At 48.2% G+C, this 16,644-nt stretch overlaps 1 pseudogene; it reads right to left on the reverse strand.

Annotated features, from left to right (window-relative positions):
* Window positions 1-7,487: 7,487 nt before the first annotated feature.
* Window positions 7,488-7,631, reverse strand: LOC129716064 (U1 spliceosomal RNA; annotated as a pseudogene).
* Window positions 7,632-16,644: the final 9,013 nt, after the last annotated feature.

Below are 16,644 nucleotides of genomic sequence, written 5' to 3' on the forward strand. Positions count from 1 at the left end.
CGGTACCAACTCCGCTAGTGAGGTATTCCAGCGCTCCATGGAGCAACTGTTTGCAGGTCTGCCCTGTGCGATTATTGTGGACGACATTCTGGTCTACGGCAGAGATGTGGCTGAGCATGACCGCAACCTCCGCAGAATCCTGGACCGCGCCAGGCAGGTAAATCTCAAGTTGAACCCGTCAAAATGCCGTTTCCGTGTACCTGAGGTCCCGTACGTTGGCCACATTTTCACGGCCAAAGGGTTGAAGCCCGACCCGCAAAAGACGAGCGCCATCTCTGAACTGCCTGCCCCCACTGATATTGCCGGTCTACAGCGCTTCCTGGGCATGCTCAACTACCTGGGAAAGTTCATTCCTGACCTCAGCGAGCTAAGCGCACCCCTGAGACAGCTTACTAAAAAATACATTGCCTGGTCCTGGTTCCCAAACCACCAGCAGGCTTTCGACTTGCTGAAGAAAAAGCTGATCAGCACACCCACTCTGAGGTTCTTTGATTTGCAGCGTCCAGTGGTGGTGACGTGTGACGCCTCACGTTTTGGTCTGGGTGCTGCTTGTCTGCAGCCGCACGATAATGGTTCTCTACAGCCGGTCTCCTATGCCTCTAGGACCATGACGGACACGGAGCAGCGCTATGCGCAGATTGAGAAGGAGCTGCTGGCACTTGTGTTCGCTTGTTCAAAGTTTCGAGACTTCCTTTTTGGCAACAGTTTCACTGTCAAGACAGATCACCAACCTCTGGTGACGATCCTAAACAAACCTATCCACGTTGCTCCCGCAAGGCTGCAGCGGATGATGCTGCAGCTGCAGCGCTTTGACTTTAAAATCGTCTACAAAAGGGGCACCGAGATGCATGTGGCTGACGCGCTGTCGCGGGCCCCCCGGACCTCACGTGACCAGCACCCCTTCGAACAGGATGATCTACAGGTGCTGAACGTGAACTTTGTCCCTTCCAAGCAGCTCCAATGCCTGGCTGCGCACACCGTCGACGACCCCGATCTTCAACAGCTTGCCGCTGTCATCAGGCGTGTATGGCCTGTCAGATGCACCTCTTTACCTGCTGGTGTTCACCCTTTCTTCCTGGTTCGTGATGAGCTGGTGCTCATCGATGGCATTATCATCAAAGGCCACAAAGTTGTTGTCCCTGCCTCCCTATATGACCTGTACTTCAATGCTGCCCACATGGGGCATCCGGGGGCTGACGCCACCTTCTCGCATGCCCAGGAACAGTACTATTAGCCTGGCATGGCGAAGTACATCAAGGCCAGAGTGGCCTCCTGCCCGGACTGCAACTCTCTTGCCCCGCATCAGCAGCGTCAGCCGCTGCTACAACAGCCTGCCCCTGACATGCCATGGTCCTCGCTGGCTGCCGACATTTTTGAATGGCGTGGAAAGCAATACCTCGTTTTGGTGGATTCTTACTCAAATTGGTTCGAGGTGGACCTTCTCCCTGCCATCACCTCGGAGATGGTCATCAGCAAGCTCCGCCGCCACTTCGCCACTTCTGGATCTCCTGTCCGGCTACAGACTGACAACGGCCGCCAGTTCACCAGCGCTGAGTTCAAAGCCTTCGCTACAAAGTGGAACTTCGATCATTACACCAGCAGTCCAGAGTACCCGCAGAGCAATGGCCTGGCTGAGCGCGCTGTGCGCAGTGCAAAGCACCTGCTTGAACAGTCCTATCTCTCTAATGGTGATTTCTACCAGGGGTTGTTGAACCTTCGGAATATATCCAGAGACTGTACCATGAAATCGCCTGCCCAACGGCTCATGTCCCGCGTTATTCGCCCTCCGATGCCGATTGCCCAGCAAACTCTGGTGCCCAGGGTCCTGCAGCCTTCTGCCGTCCAGCAGCGAATTGCTCAGAAGCACGAAATCCAACGCCGCTCGCACGACAAGTCCAGCCGTCCTCTCTCCCCACTACTGCCAGGCCAGGTCGTCCGTTTGCAGACGTCTACCGGTTTCTCCAAGCTCGCTACCGTGGTGGGGGTCGACGATTCGCCGCGTTCCTACTTGGTGGACTATGAGGGCACTGTCTACCGGCGCAGCCGCCAGCACCTGTTGGTGGTCAGAGAGCCGAAACCTCCTCCTGCTGTTCCTTATTCTCCTCCGCCTGCGGTGCCCCCCTCCAGTAACATGCCCCCTGCCCGTAACACGCCTCGGTCGGTTCGCGTCCCTCGCCTTCCTCCCTCTGCCCTTCCCGGTCTCCGCTCTCCGGTCCGCTCGCCTCCTGCCCGTCTCTCTCTCTCTCCGCCTGTTGCCCGTTCCTCCCCTTCCCTCTCTCCTGGCTCTCCAGTTCCTGCCGGTTCCCCCTTGCAGCCGGGGTCCCCGCCGGCCTTCTCCTTCCCCCCTGTTCCTGTTCCCGTTCTGCCCTCTCTTCTTTCGGGTGGGGAGGGTGAGGGTGCTGTGCGCACTCGCTCGGGTCGGATCGTCAAAGCTCCGGATCGCTATGGAGACTTTGCTTAGTTTTGCAGGTCCTGTATAATCAACCTGCTGTTCTTGCAACTTTGTTTAAATTGTATGGGAAAGGATGTAGATGGTTTATGCATGCAACCTATAATGTAGCTACCTCATCACCATTAACACGCCCTCACATATCAGTATAACTATGATCTCCTCCCTTCTCCTCCTCCCATTTTGTCCTGGTATGCCTGAAGGCTGGGTGCAGCCAGTGCTGGGACGTGTGTGCCATGTGCTATAATAAAGACTCTAGTAAAGGTTATAGTGTGTCAGACTAAGTCCATTTACAGGAAGATCTTGTTCAATTTGGTCTTTGGGTAGTATAACCTATGTAATACTTTAAACTGTATCAGGCAATGCCTGGCATTTAAAGAACAGTAGTGCATGTATACAGGTTCACAATCTTTTATCCGAAATTCCGAAAACTGAACATTTTTAACTGCCGGGAACGAGGCGCAAACTCGCGACCTTGTGGCCACGCAAAACGTTAAATTCTACGCTAAAAATCTTCCATTCCGAAATCCAAAAAATTCCGAAATCCGAAAAGTGTCTGGTCCCAAGGTTTTTGGATAAGAGATTGTGAACCTGTAGTATATATCTTTCGAAATGGGTAAACCCAGCTCGTCCTCCCATGCTCGCTTATAAATCTCAGAGGGTGGGTTGTCAATAATTAGAAGAGTGTTATAACTGTAAGATATCAACTTACTTGTATTGGCATGTCTATTCAGACACTCGTCTAATATATCTGGACCAATAAGAGGACAGTCTTGTGCATATGTTTTCACATAATCACAGATTTGAAGGTATCTAAAAGAATTATTGGCATTCAAGTGATATTTCTCCTGTAGTTTTTAAAAAGAAGAGAGAGTCCCCTTCTCATAGAGGTCTCCCACAGAATTGATTCCCAGGTTCTTCCATTGAACAAACACCATATCTAAAGTAGACGGTTTAAACGAGGGATTATTTGCAATAGGAAGAAGGTGAGACATAATTCTCAGTTTCAGCTGTTTCCAGATATGGATAGTACTATGTATTATCGGATTTTGCTCATACGTTGACTTATTCAAATGTATTGGAGATAGGACGATCGAGCCTATACTTAAAAGGCAAACAATCTTCCCTCTCCATTTTTAACGTTTATATGTGGACATGAATCGTCCAACCAGAAAGTTATATTTTTAATATTAGTTGCCCAGTAGTAAAAAAGAAAATTAGGTAGAGCTAATCCTCCATTTTCTTTGGATTTGCACAAATGTCTTTTGTGTATTCTATGGGTTTTGTAGTGCCAAATAAAGTTAGTGACAATAGAATCCATTTTTTTTAAAGCCTTTAGGGAGATATATCAGTATTGATTGAAATAAATATAAAAGTTGCAGAAGGAAGATCATCTTTATGGCATTTAATAGTAAGATTAAACGAGTACTTACCAGTATGAAGTTTTATCTGTATTTTATGAGGAGTTACGATGAGGGATTACGTGAAGAACCCGCCCAGTGCGCAGTTGCGGCATACTTCGAAGCAGCAGTGTGGAATCACAGGATAGACACAATATTTGAAGTAACATAGTAAAGATCAGTGAGACATCAGTTTATTAGTTTGATCTATATATTGAGGGTGGGAGCGGAGGGCACGTAATCCCTCATCGTAACTCCTCATAAAATACAGATCAAACTTCATACTGGTAAGTACTCGTTTAATCTTACTATTTTACTTCGGAGTCACGTGAGTGATTCCGTGAAGATTTCAAAGGTCTGTGATTTCAAACCGTGTAACAGTTTTTATTTCACTCACTGCCAAAGTTTTTGAGGGAGGAAGTGTTATCGTAATCAACCAATGGATCTGCTTTCTCAAGAAACAGAAAGGTATTTGTTAACAATAACAACATAAATAGCTCCCCTGAGCTTAAATTAAATATTTGCAGTTTGTAATATTCTTCCTGCAATTAAATCAGGCTTATCAACGGTTTACAATAAAAATGTTCTGAACGTCGTTTCCCTTGACCATCCTGCCGTATTGAGAATGTGGTCAACCGGGATGTCCATTCGTTCAGCCGCTGATATCAATGCTGCCCTAGTGGAATGGGATTTAAATGTATTATTATCTATTCCGGCAGCTTTCAGTACCTGTTTGAGCCACCTTGAAGTGGTTTGGCTCGTTACCCCGTCTTGGGGTTTCTGTGGTTGACCCATAGGCTTTCCTCTCCCTCTAAGATTGTGGGTTGTGTCTATATATTGTTGTAGATGAGTCACCACACTCAAGCTGGACTCTGGTGGGTAGGCCCGGAATCCCACCAGTGAATTAGGCGTTCCTGGTCCATATGACCATATAACAATTACAGCACGGAAATAGGCCATCTCGACCCTTCTAGTCCGTGCCAAACACATAATCTCGCCTAGTCCCATATACCTGCGAGTTAGGTTTTTACCAGACCTAGAATGATGAACGTGATGCGCCTGGGGTAATCACCATGTTATCCAGTCTAGTTTTATGGAGTGACTGGACTCTGTGACCGTATACGAGCCATAAGCATGAGCGTTTTTAACATAGATTTGAGCAAGACTGAGGGATCTGGCTGGTGCCATTCTCTGAGATATGTCAATATCACACCGATATCCCATACATGGGTATACCTGGGTTTTTGGGGCTTATTATTATAATTGCCCTTCATAAGTTTATCCTCAGTGGATGGGATCCCATGCTCTGCTGTCCTGCTGTTTTTAGATAAGCAGACAAGGCGCTTCATGCTGTATTTACGGCACTGTAACTCACCTTTTAATCATGGTGTAGATGGTCCAGGAACTCCAATACGTCCGTGGTTGAATAGTTTGGTATGTTGTCCCTGCGTCGTGGCAGTATTTTTCCCCATGTTTCTCTTGGTGATTGTTCGCAGGGATGCCGACATGGTGGTAATGGTTCATTTGGATAATCCCAGTCCCTGGTAAGGTCTATTCAAAACCTACACCCAGGAGTTTGATGTTTTTATGGCATGGGTGGCTTATGCCTGATACTGGGTTGAGTCAGCAACCATAGTCCACTAGGGAAATCCATAGGTGACTCGCCCACCATGTCGTGATGAACCGGGAACCATGGCTATGTAGGCCGGTTGGGCACGTTCAATATCCCGGAGACAGATTCCATCTGTATTGCGAAGTGCCCGACTGATGAGGCAGAAGGGAGGAAAGCAAAGCAGAAATTCCCCCTTTCAGCGTGTAGGCATCTATCGCTGCTCCCTCTGATCTGGTTCCTAAGTCACATACATAGGTTACTGGTGATTCCGTCTTGTGCAACCAAATTGATATCTGGCGTTCAAACTGCTTAATACCTTTAGCAGATATTTTGGGTTTGACATCTATACAATGTTATCATAAATTTTCCCCCGTGACGTGGTGTCTCCCACTGTGTTCTAGCTTCCTAGGAAATAGGCAGCTGATAGTTAAAATGTCTTTTGACACACCATTGCCAGATCTGTTTGACCAATTTGTTGCACGATAATGATTTTATGCTCCCCAAATGGTTGATATAAGCCACCACCATAGTATTATCAATCCGTAACCGCATATGTACGTGCTGCATTTGAAATGCATATGCTTTTTAACCCAATAGGTGATCACCAATCCCAAATAGTTGATGCCCGGTGTGTGTAGTAACGATGATTCTGAATTGGTCCATCTGTTACCTGTGCTGGATATGGAGTTAGTTGCTCCCCAGCCTAAAGTACTGGCATGGTTTTTAATAACCAAGTTAGGATTGGTGATAATAATAGGGCTGAAAACTATGCCAAACATTGTCTGCCAACCACTGTAATTGTGATATAGCTTCAGTGGGTACATTCATGATTTGATTATAGTGCCCGAGCACCTTGGCAAAGTAACAGTCATATGGATAGAATTGATATTGAAGCCCAGATAATCCATGGTAGTTAACGGCTTCAATTTTGGTTTATCTGGGTGTGGGATGAACCTCAGTGTTTTAAGGAGCTGTTTCGTAGCTAGAACTGCTGCCACAGCTAATTCCTTTGTTTCCCCTAATATGAGGATATCATCCAATATATGCCATGATTATGCTTGTTTTCTTAATATTTTCATGGCTATTTTTAATATTTTTGTAATTAGTTTAGGGCTGAGGTTAGACCTTTGGGAATGCTCTATACTCACATAGTTGCCCTAACCGGGATGTCCATATCCAGGTAAATTTTTAGGTATCTACAATGATCCTAGTGTATGGGTATAAGATAGTATGCATCTTCCATATCAATGCTTGCCATAAGGCATCCTTTGGAGATCAGATGTCTGGCAGTGACAAAAAACGTCTCCATCTTAAAGTGTATATACTCAACAGATTTATTTAGTGATATTAGGTCAATGATGATGCTACATTCACCATCTTTTGTAGTTTTGGTGAATATATTCGATACAAATTCCAATGGTTCATGTTTACTCCCATGATCCGTTTAGTAATGAGCCTTTCTAGTTCAGCTTGACCTTCTCATTTCTCTTTCTTAGAGGGAGAAAATGCCCTTTGGGCGCATTGCTGAACTGGCGGTAATATGCCCAATTTGAATTCAAGTTTTTATCCACTAATACTGTTGAGTATATATTAGTTATTTGTGACAGCACCCCATGCTTTTATCAACAAGTGTAAATGCCCCCCCCCCCCCCACCCCGCAGTTAGTAGAGCACCCTTATTTTGTGTAAACTGGGAGGAACCAGACTACCTACCTCCATGTTCATTGTTTTTTCATGAAGGCTTAGTTTTGCTGGTATGCTGGTGCTGTCGGTGGGGCGGCGCATTTTCCCATGGCTCCGCTCTGGGCCCCTGTCTGAAAAGAACTTTGGGGGTAATGTGAAGCAGTCGCCAGGCTTTCACCAGTCCTTGTTCGATATTTGCTGGTGGATGCCGAGGGGTGCTGCCAGCTGGGTGTTGGATGCGATGTCCTGCTCGTTCCATGGCCTGCCCTCATGAGGCGCACAGGTTTAGCTGCCTCTCTTCCCGCAGCAACGGTTTGCATAGCCCCGTATATTTGGGGTTGAGGGCAGGTCTTATATGCACAAATGTCAGTCGAGTATCCCAAATTTGGGAACATCTTAGGCGTCAGCACACTCGTAGTGCAACGGGATAGCCTCATCCTGGGAGAACCACCTTGGTGATCATGGCGTCTCGCCTGCCAGGTGAGTATGATCCGTGGAAACGAGCAAAGGCGGTGACATCTCGACCCTTCTGTTAGGAGCTTCAGAATTTGCTGCTTTTAGCTCTTGTCTGCGAGTCTGCTGACCCAGCTGCCTGCAGATTTACCTCTAGAAAGGCCTACTCCTGCAGGGCTTTGTTTGGGAAGATGGTCGCGTGGAGGAGCCATGTAGTGGCCCACGACACCCAGCAGCTCTTCCTGATCCTGCTCCCCTGGCATACTCCTGTTCTCATCCGCCTGCCCAGCGTTTAAGCCAGCCCAGCCCTGGCCTCCTTAGCTAGCCTCAAAAGAGGGAGCAAAAGGGTGTGCTATAAATTGGAGGAGGCATAGCTCAAACTCCGATGTCGCATCAATCCCTCGACAAGGGAGATGGCTAGTGCAATAGCACTGGGGTAGGAGTGTCAGCTCCCTTGGCATTCAGCCAGTAACCCCTCGTTTTCCTGGAGGTTTTGTAACTCCATGACCTCCTCTGGCTTGGGGAGACAGATATACTTGTTTTTGCTGTCTCCAGCCTGTTCCAGTATTGGAGGAAGTTGGTTCCTGTAGAACCTATATTTTTGGTAAGTTTTGTCTTACCTGTAGTTAGAGGCTGCCTGCCGTTTTTTAGGCGGCATTGTAGCGGTTCCCGAGCGGCGATTCTCCTTGTCAGGAGTCTGCAGGGCTGCCGGTCGGGTTGTTAAATTTCCCTCCGGTCCGCTGCTGTTACCAAACAGCTGTTCAGCGGACCGGCATCAGCGCAGCTCCCTGTCAGCGGTCCGCAGCGTGTGCGGTCCCGTTTGCGCCTATCCCCCTCCAATGTCGGCTCCTTCGCTGGAGTCGAACGGGGACCGCTTCCTCTGCTGCTTTGCTCCCCCTGGAGCAAAAAACCACAAGGCCCGATTAAGGTAGGTACTTACCTCACATTCCTTGGTTTGCGGGAGCGCCGACTCCCGCTGGCCGCGTGTGCACAGCTGTGCGATAATGCCGCAACTGCGCACTGGGCTGGGTTCTTCACGGAATCACTCACGTGACTCCGAAGTAAAATTAGTTAGTTACGTAATTGTAGCTAATTACAAAATTCAATTACTAGATCTAAACATCTATCCATTTCTTAAGAATAGATTAACATTTTTAAATAGCCTAAGTGTCCAAATAACATTCACACAAGAATTCAGAATATAACATAAGTTTTAAATCTCATTGTCATGGGTTAATAGGCCAAATGGAAGGAATTTAATGTTTAATACCTGTAAATTAATGGCCATTTAAATCAGCTTGCGAGTGGGATTTTCTGGAACGGGACCATTTAGAACGTTGAGGTTGCCGTGTTTTGAGTCCCCATATCTGCAGCAAATACACTGCCGGTTCTTCGGGGGAAAAAATCACCGTTTCGCAACTTAAAATGTGAATTAAATACATCTTAAGAAACACTTTTACACATAAAAAGAAACTACTTTCTTTTACCTGGTCCTCCATAAAATCCATCCCTGTTGTAGGCATTGATGGCTTCAGAAGGTGATTTTAAAATCATTCCAGCGATTAACTTGTCAGGTGATTTTTTTTTAAAAACACACAGAACTGCCGTAGGAACAATTCTTTAGCAAAAACCTGCACACCAACAAATATAATTCAGGACCAGGTCAGGAAAAAAATCCCGTTTTAACCCGGCCCCCCCCCGCCCCCCCCCCTCAAAAGCGCCAAAATCGTGTACACTGCACCGCTGAATGTAAGTTTTGTAACATACCTACACCAGGCACCTACTCACTGTGATGGAAGGCAAGAGTCTTTGTCTCTTCCCGCCTTGTTCTCCCTCTTCGCTGAGGCGATCCAGGCTTCCGAGGTTGTGACCCTGCCGGGTGATGGTAAGTAAGTCCTGCGGCTGAATCCAAGCTCCACGAACGGGCCGGTTCAAATTCTGCGGCCCAGGGTGGTCGAAGCTGCCGCCCTCCAGTCCAGCGGACGAAGCTGTTGTTGCTGGAGCTCCGGAAAAATAGGTCACCAACCTGTAACCTGCGAGCTCCCGACGATGTCATCCACTACCCGCGGCCGGGCCTCTGAAGTCAGGTATGCTGCCACAGCTCCAGGGTCGGGTCGCCGCTGCCGCCGGAATGCTGCCACAGCACCGAGGTCGGGTCGCCGGAACGCTGCCACAACGCTGAGGCTGCAAGCTCCGCCATTAGGCCTCGGCGCAGACTGAGACGGAGACGGGGGCTTCAACAAGAAAAGTCGCATTCCCCCCCGAACAAAAACATGCTTCCCCCCCCCCCCCCCAACACATATACAAGCTAATAAACCAAAATTTACTAAAATAAAAAAAAAACAACAACAAAAAAAAAAAAAAAACAGACGGACTGCAGGTGAGCCGCAGCTGCTAAGGCAGAGCCGCCACAATTTTTCGGTGCTTGCCTGTGCCTCCATCTTTTAGCTCGTGGATTCCAGCTCCGGTTCGACACATCCCAGTGTCTGCCAGCTGCCTGTCCGAACACCAGCAGTCATCTCCATATTCCTTGTGTCCCAGGCTCAGCACCGGGCCCACAGTCTCCATATTACCTGAGTCTCAGGTTCAGCACCAGGCCCACAGTCTCCACATTACCCGATTCCCAGGCGCAGCACTGGGTCCACAGCCTCCAAGTTGCAGACTCCAACACCACATGGTCTGACTGTGCTGGGTCACACTGCTCCAACCCTCTTACCAGGAACCTCAATGGGGGTTCAATTGGTTATTCTTCCCCCTTTATCCTGGTGGCCCCAGCTACTCCCCACCCATACAATAGTCTTCATGCCCCCCTCCTCTCTGAATACCCACCATCCATTCCCCTACCAGATCTCGCCTCGGCCTCATCTGCTCACCAGCCTTCCTCCGACTCCAACCACCATGCTTGCCATGTCTTCATCATCACCTCTGACCTCCCCATTTCCAGGGCTGCCAACATTGGGTGAGAGTTGGGAGTGAGAAATTGCGAGAGACCAAGCCAGAGGGAGCATAGCGGGGGGGGGGGGGGGGGGGGGGGGGGGTTGGGTGGACAACTTCCATTGGTACGGAACATGTGCATTTTTCAGCTTGAAATTGTGCAATATGGTGCATACTGCAGCGAGTCTTTTAACTAACACTTGAATAAAATATATCTATCTATATCTATCTATCTATATATCTAAAAAACTCTGGGGCTATCCGTCCGGCTGCCGTCCGGATCCCTTTCTGCCTTTTGATTCGTGCCCGATACTCGCAGATGTCCAATCTGAATGGCCGATGCTCGCAGATGTCCAATCGGAATGGATCTATTTGCATGTACGGCTGCCGGCTGCATTTCTTCTTTTGATTCATTGCCACGCCCAATCCAGACGCTCAATCTCCGAGATCTTTTCCATTTCGGTAGAGATTTCGCTTTTCTTTCTAAGTATCCACCCCTCATAACATTTCGTCGTGTTGAAGTACACGTTTTTAATCAAATCCTTCTCCCCCCCCCCCCACCCCCAAGCATTTCAAAAATAAACTGGCTTCTCCATTTACATGTCAACTTCCAACACACTTCGAAACAAAGTTGCAAGACAGGAACACTCTGAACTTTTCACTGCTGCAGCAGGCAGGGAAGGTGTCATTGGATTTTTTTTTTAATCCACTGTTGAGGGAGGCAGGGCAGTGCTGGAATCTTACTTTTGAGAACGGATTCAGTTCCATTAGAGGAGACGGGTGCATGGTGGAATATTGGGTTGGGGGATCACACCATTGGGGAAGCAGACCCAACGGGTCTGCACTTGGTCTAGTTATATATTAAAACTGTGTGGCTGCCGCCTGCCGTGTGCCGTCCGGCTGCCTTTCTACCTTTTGATTCGTTCCATCGTGTGATGTCACAATGCCCAATACACTCCGCGCGTCCGGCTGCCTTTCTGCCTTTTGATTCGCTGCTCCTTCCTATCAGCTTCCAACACACTTCAAAACAAAGTTGCAAGACAGGAACACTCTGAACTTTTCACCTCAATGGGATATCACAGCAAGTGCTTCAACAGGAGGTGGAGGGCCAATTGGTATTGCAATTGGAACTGCTGCAGCAGGCAGGCGAGGTGAAATTGGATTTTGTTTTTAATCCACTGCTGAGGGAGGCAGGGGAGTGCTGGAATCTTCATGCAATGGAAAGGAAGGACATTAGTTTGGAGGATGTGGAATCGGTATGGGTAGAGCTGCGAAACACTAAGGGGCAGAAAACGCTGGTGGGTGTTGTTTACAGGCCACCTAACAGTAGTAGTGAAGTTGGAGATGGTATCAAACAGGAAATTAGAAATGTGTGCGACAAAGGCAAAACAGTTATAATGGGTGACTTCAATCTACATATAGATTGTGTGAATCAAATTGGCAGGGGTGCTGCAGAAGAGGATTTCTTGGAATGTATGCGGGATAGTTATCTAAATCAACATGTAGAGGAACCAACGAGAGAGCAGGCTATTTTAGACTGGGTATTGAGTAATGAGGAAGGGTTAGTTAGGCCAAGATTGACGGGCAATTAATTCTAAATGGGTTGACGGTGGATATGCAATGGAAGACATTTAAAGACTGCATGGATGAACTACAAAAATTGTTCATCCCAGTTTGGCAAAAGAATAAATCAGGGAAGGTAGTACATCCGTGGATAACAAGGGAAATCAGGGATAGTATCAAAGCGAAGGATGATGCGTACAAATTAGCCAGAAAAAGCAGGGTACCGGAGGGCTGGGAGAAATTCAGAGACCAGCAGAGGAGGACAAAGGGCTTAATTAGGAAAGGAAAAATGGATTATGAAAGAAAACTGGCAGGGAACATAAAAACTGACTGCAAAAGTTTTTATAGATACGTAAAAAGAAAGAGATTAGTTAAAACAAATGTAGGTCCCTTGCAGTCAGAAACAGGTGAGTTGATCATGGAGTACAAGGATATGGCGGACCAATTGAATAACTACTTTGGTTCCGTCTTCACTAAGGAAGACATAAATAATCTGCCGGAAATAGCAGGGGACCGCGGGTCAAATGAGTTGGAGGAATTGAGTGAAATCCAGGTTAGCCGGGAAGTGGTGTTGGGTAAATTGAATGGATTAAAGGCCGATAAATCCCCAGGGCCAGATAGGCTGCATCCCAGAGTACTTAAGGAAGTAGCTCCAGAAATAGTGGATGCATTAGTAATAATCTTTCAAAACTCTTTAGATTCTGGAATAGTTCCTGAGGATTGGCGGGTAGCAAACGTAACCCCACTTTTTAAGAAGGGAGGGAGAGAGAAAACGGGGAATTACAGACCAGTTAGTCTAACATCGGTAGTGGGGAAACTGCTAGAGTCAGTTATTAAAGATGGGATAGCAGCACATTTGGAAAGTGGTGAAATCATTGGACAAAGTCAGCATGGATTTACAAAAGGTAAATCATGTCTGGCGAATCTTATAGAATTTTTCGAGGATGTAACTAGTAACGTGGATAGGGGAGAACCAGTGGATGTGGGGTAACTGGACTTCCAGAAGGCTTTCGACAAGGTCCCACATAAGAGATTAGTATACAAACTTAAAGCACACGGCATTGGGGGTTCAGTATTGATGTGGATAGAGAACTGGCTGGCAAACAGGAAGCAAAGAGTAGGAGTAAACGGGTCCTTTTCACAATGGCAGGCAGTGACTAGTGTGGTACCACAAGGCTCAGTTCTGGGACCCCAGCTATTTACAATATATATTAATGATCTGGATGAGGGAATTGAAGGCAATATATCCAAGTTTGCGGATGACACTAAGCTGGGGGGCAGTGTTAGCTGTGAGGAGGATGCTAGGAGACTGCAAGGTGACTTGGATAGGCTGGGTGAGTGGGAAAATATTTGGCAGATGCAGTATAATGTGGATAAATGTGAGGTTATACATTTTGGTGGCAAAAACAGGAAAGCAGACTATTATCTAGATTCAATTCAATTCAACTTTAATGCCATTGCGCAAATACGAGTATTGGTACAACGAAATGCAGTTTAGCGTCAGTCCGTAGTATAGTGCAATATAGAAATAACAATAAAAATACAGAATAATCAAACAATAATCGAACAATGTGGACGGAGAGACTGGAGAAGTCTATCGGCGGGACTCCGAGTTCAGCAATGTGATGGTATTATTGTAGAAGCTATTCCTCATCCTACACCGCTACGGTGCAACTGTTGTACCATACCATGAAGCAGGTGGTCAGGATGCTTTCGGTGGTACAGCGGTAAAAGTTGGTCAGGATCTGGGGGGACAGGTGAGGTTTCTTGAGCCTCCTCTGGAGGTAAAGGCGCTGCTGTGCCTTTTTGATCAGCTTGGAGGTGTTGAGGGACCAGGACAGATCCTCCGAGATGTGTACCCCGAGGAATTTGTAGTTGGAGACGCGCTCCACCTCAGTCCCGTTTATATGGATGGGAGTATGTCTGCCCCCTCTGATCTTCCTGAAATCAACAATAATTTCCTTCGTCTTCTTGGAGTTGAGGACGAGGTTATTGTTGGCACACCAGGTTGTCAGGTGCTGGACCTCATCCCTGTAGGCTGACTCGTCGTTGTCACTGATCAGTCCTACCACCGTGGTGTCGTCGGCAAACTTAATGATGGCGTTGGAGCCATTCTTAGGGATGCAGTCATGGGTGAAGAGGGAGTAGAGGAGAGGGCTGAGCACACAGCCCTGAGGCACGCCGGTGTTCAGTGTTATAGTGGAGGAGGTGAGGTTGTTGACCCTGACAGACTGCGGTCTGTTGGTGAAGAAATCCAGTGTCCAATTGCAGAGGGAGGTGGAGATGCCAAGTCCGCTGAGTTTGGTGATCAAGCTGGCAGGGATGACAGTGTTAAAGGCGGAGCTGAAATCAATGAACAGCATCCTGATGTAGGTGTTATTGCTGTCCAGGTAGGTCAGGGCAGAGTGTAGGGCCGCCGAAATGGCGTCCTCTGTAGACCTGTTGGTCCGGTAGGCAAACTGATGGGGGTCCAGTGTGGGGGGGAGGCTTGCTTTGAGGTGAGCCAAGATCAGCCGCTCAAAGCACTTAGCAATGACAGGGGTGAGTGCCACTGGGCAGAAATCGTTGAGACTCCCTGTGGCTGATTGTTTGGGCACTGGCACGATGGTTGATGTCTTGAGGCAAGTGGGGACAACACCCTGGGCCAGTGACAGATTGAAAATGTCAGTGAGGACTGGGGATAGTTGTCCAGCACATGCCCTAAGCACCCGGCCAGGGATGCCATTGGGGCTCGCAGCTATGTGCTCATTCACCTTGCTCAGTGCATTTTGTACAGCAGAGGTGGAGAGACTGAGGTTGGTCATTCGGGGGTGGAGTAACTTTGGTGGCTGGTGTTTTGTTGTCCCGGTCAAAATGAGCATAGAAATGGTTTAGCTCGTCCAGCAGGGAGGCGTTGTCTGGTAGGGGGGGTGTAAACTTTCTGGTAATCAGCAATGGATTTGATTCCTTGCCACATGCGCCTGGGGTCGGAGTTGTTTTGGAAATGCTCCTCAATCCGCCGTTTGTGATTGAGTTTGGCATTCCTAATTCCCTTTTTCAGATTGGCCCTGGATGAGCTGTATCCCTCAGCATTGCCAGATCTGAAAGCGGCATTGCGAGCCTTCAGCAGGAGTCTGACCTCCCTGCTCATCCACGGCATCTGGTTAGGGAAGGGCTTTATCTCTTTGTGGGTAGTGACGTTATCAGTGCAGAATTTTATATAGTCCAAGACTGTTGAGGTGTATGAGTTGGTCCACTTGGAAGTTAGAGGTGGACTGGGTAACAAACAGACTCCAGTCTGTTTGCTGAAACTGCTCCTGTAAAACAGAGACAGCCCCCTCAGGCCAAACCTTCACTGTCCTCGCGGTAGGTTTCACACGTCTGATCAGAGGTGTGTATTTGGGGAGCAGGAACAAAGAGAGGTGGTCAGACTGACCAAGGTGGGGGAGGGGGAGGGCTTTGTAGACTTCAGTAATGTTACTGTATACTAAGTCCAGAATATTGTTTCCTCTGGTTGGGCAGGAAACATGCTGATGGAACCTGGGGAGTACAGTTTTAAGGTTGGTTGAAATCACCAGCGACAATAAATGCCCCCTCTGGGTGTGCAGTTAGTTGTTTGCTGATAGCAGCTTGCAGCTCTTCCATTGCTAGCCTAGCATTAGCGTCCGGGGGTACATAGACTGCAGTGATAACAGTTGATGTAAATTCCCTGGGCAGATAGAAGGGCCTGCACTTTAACATCAGGTATTCCAGGTCAGCAGAGCAGTGACTAGCAATCCTAACAACGTCCGTACACCATGTGTTATTCACATAAATGTATAGTCCGCCGCCCTTGGTCTTACCGGAGTCCTCCGCTGTTCTGTCGGCCCTGAAGACAGTGCACCCCTCCAGCTCGATGGCGTTGTCCGGGATGTTATCATTGAGCCATGTCTCAGTGAAGACCATGGCGTTGCAGTCGGCGATCCGTCTGTGTGTGGTGATCCGCAGCCTTAGTTCGTCGATTTTACTCACCAGGGACCAGACATTCGCGAGGAAAATGCTGGGCAGAGCTGGCTGGTGCGGGTTTGATTTCAGCCTAGCTCGATAGCCTCCCCGCTTCCCACGTCCTTGTTTGCGGTCCCTGCGCCGCATCTGGGCACTTCCTGTCGGGGGAGCTGGCCTGCTAGACCACGGTGTCCTGGCGCTCTCCGGCGGCATTTAAAAGTCGCTTCTGGGGCTCGTTGTACAGAGACGACCGAGCTCCAGTAGCTCCTGACGGCCGTACAGAGTCTTCGCTCGAGTGCTCCGGACGAAAACTAAGGTAATTATTAACAGAAAAAAACTACGGAGACGCAGAGCCTCGCGTTGTGCACGCGATGCCATCTAGTGGCCGACTAGGAAAAGGGGAGATGCAGCGAGACCTGGGTGTCATGATACACCAGTCATTGAAGGTAGGCATGCAGGTGCAGCAGGCAGTGAAGAAAGCGAATGGTATGTTAGCTTTCATAGCAAAAGGATTTGAGTATAGGAGCAGGGAGGTTCTACTGCAGTTGTACAGGGTCTTGGTGAGACCACACCTGGAGTATTGCGTAC

This window comes from Leucoraja erinacea, unplaced genomic scaffold (genome assembly GCF_028641065.1).
Source record: "Leucoraja erinacea ecotype New England unplaced genomic scaffold, Leri_hhj_1 Leri_163S, whole genome shotgun sequence".
Taxonomy (NCBI): domain Eukaryota; kingdom Metazoa; phylum Chordata; class Chondrichthyes; order Rajiformes; family Rajidae; genus Leucoraja; species Leucoraja erinaceus.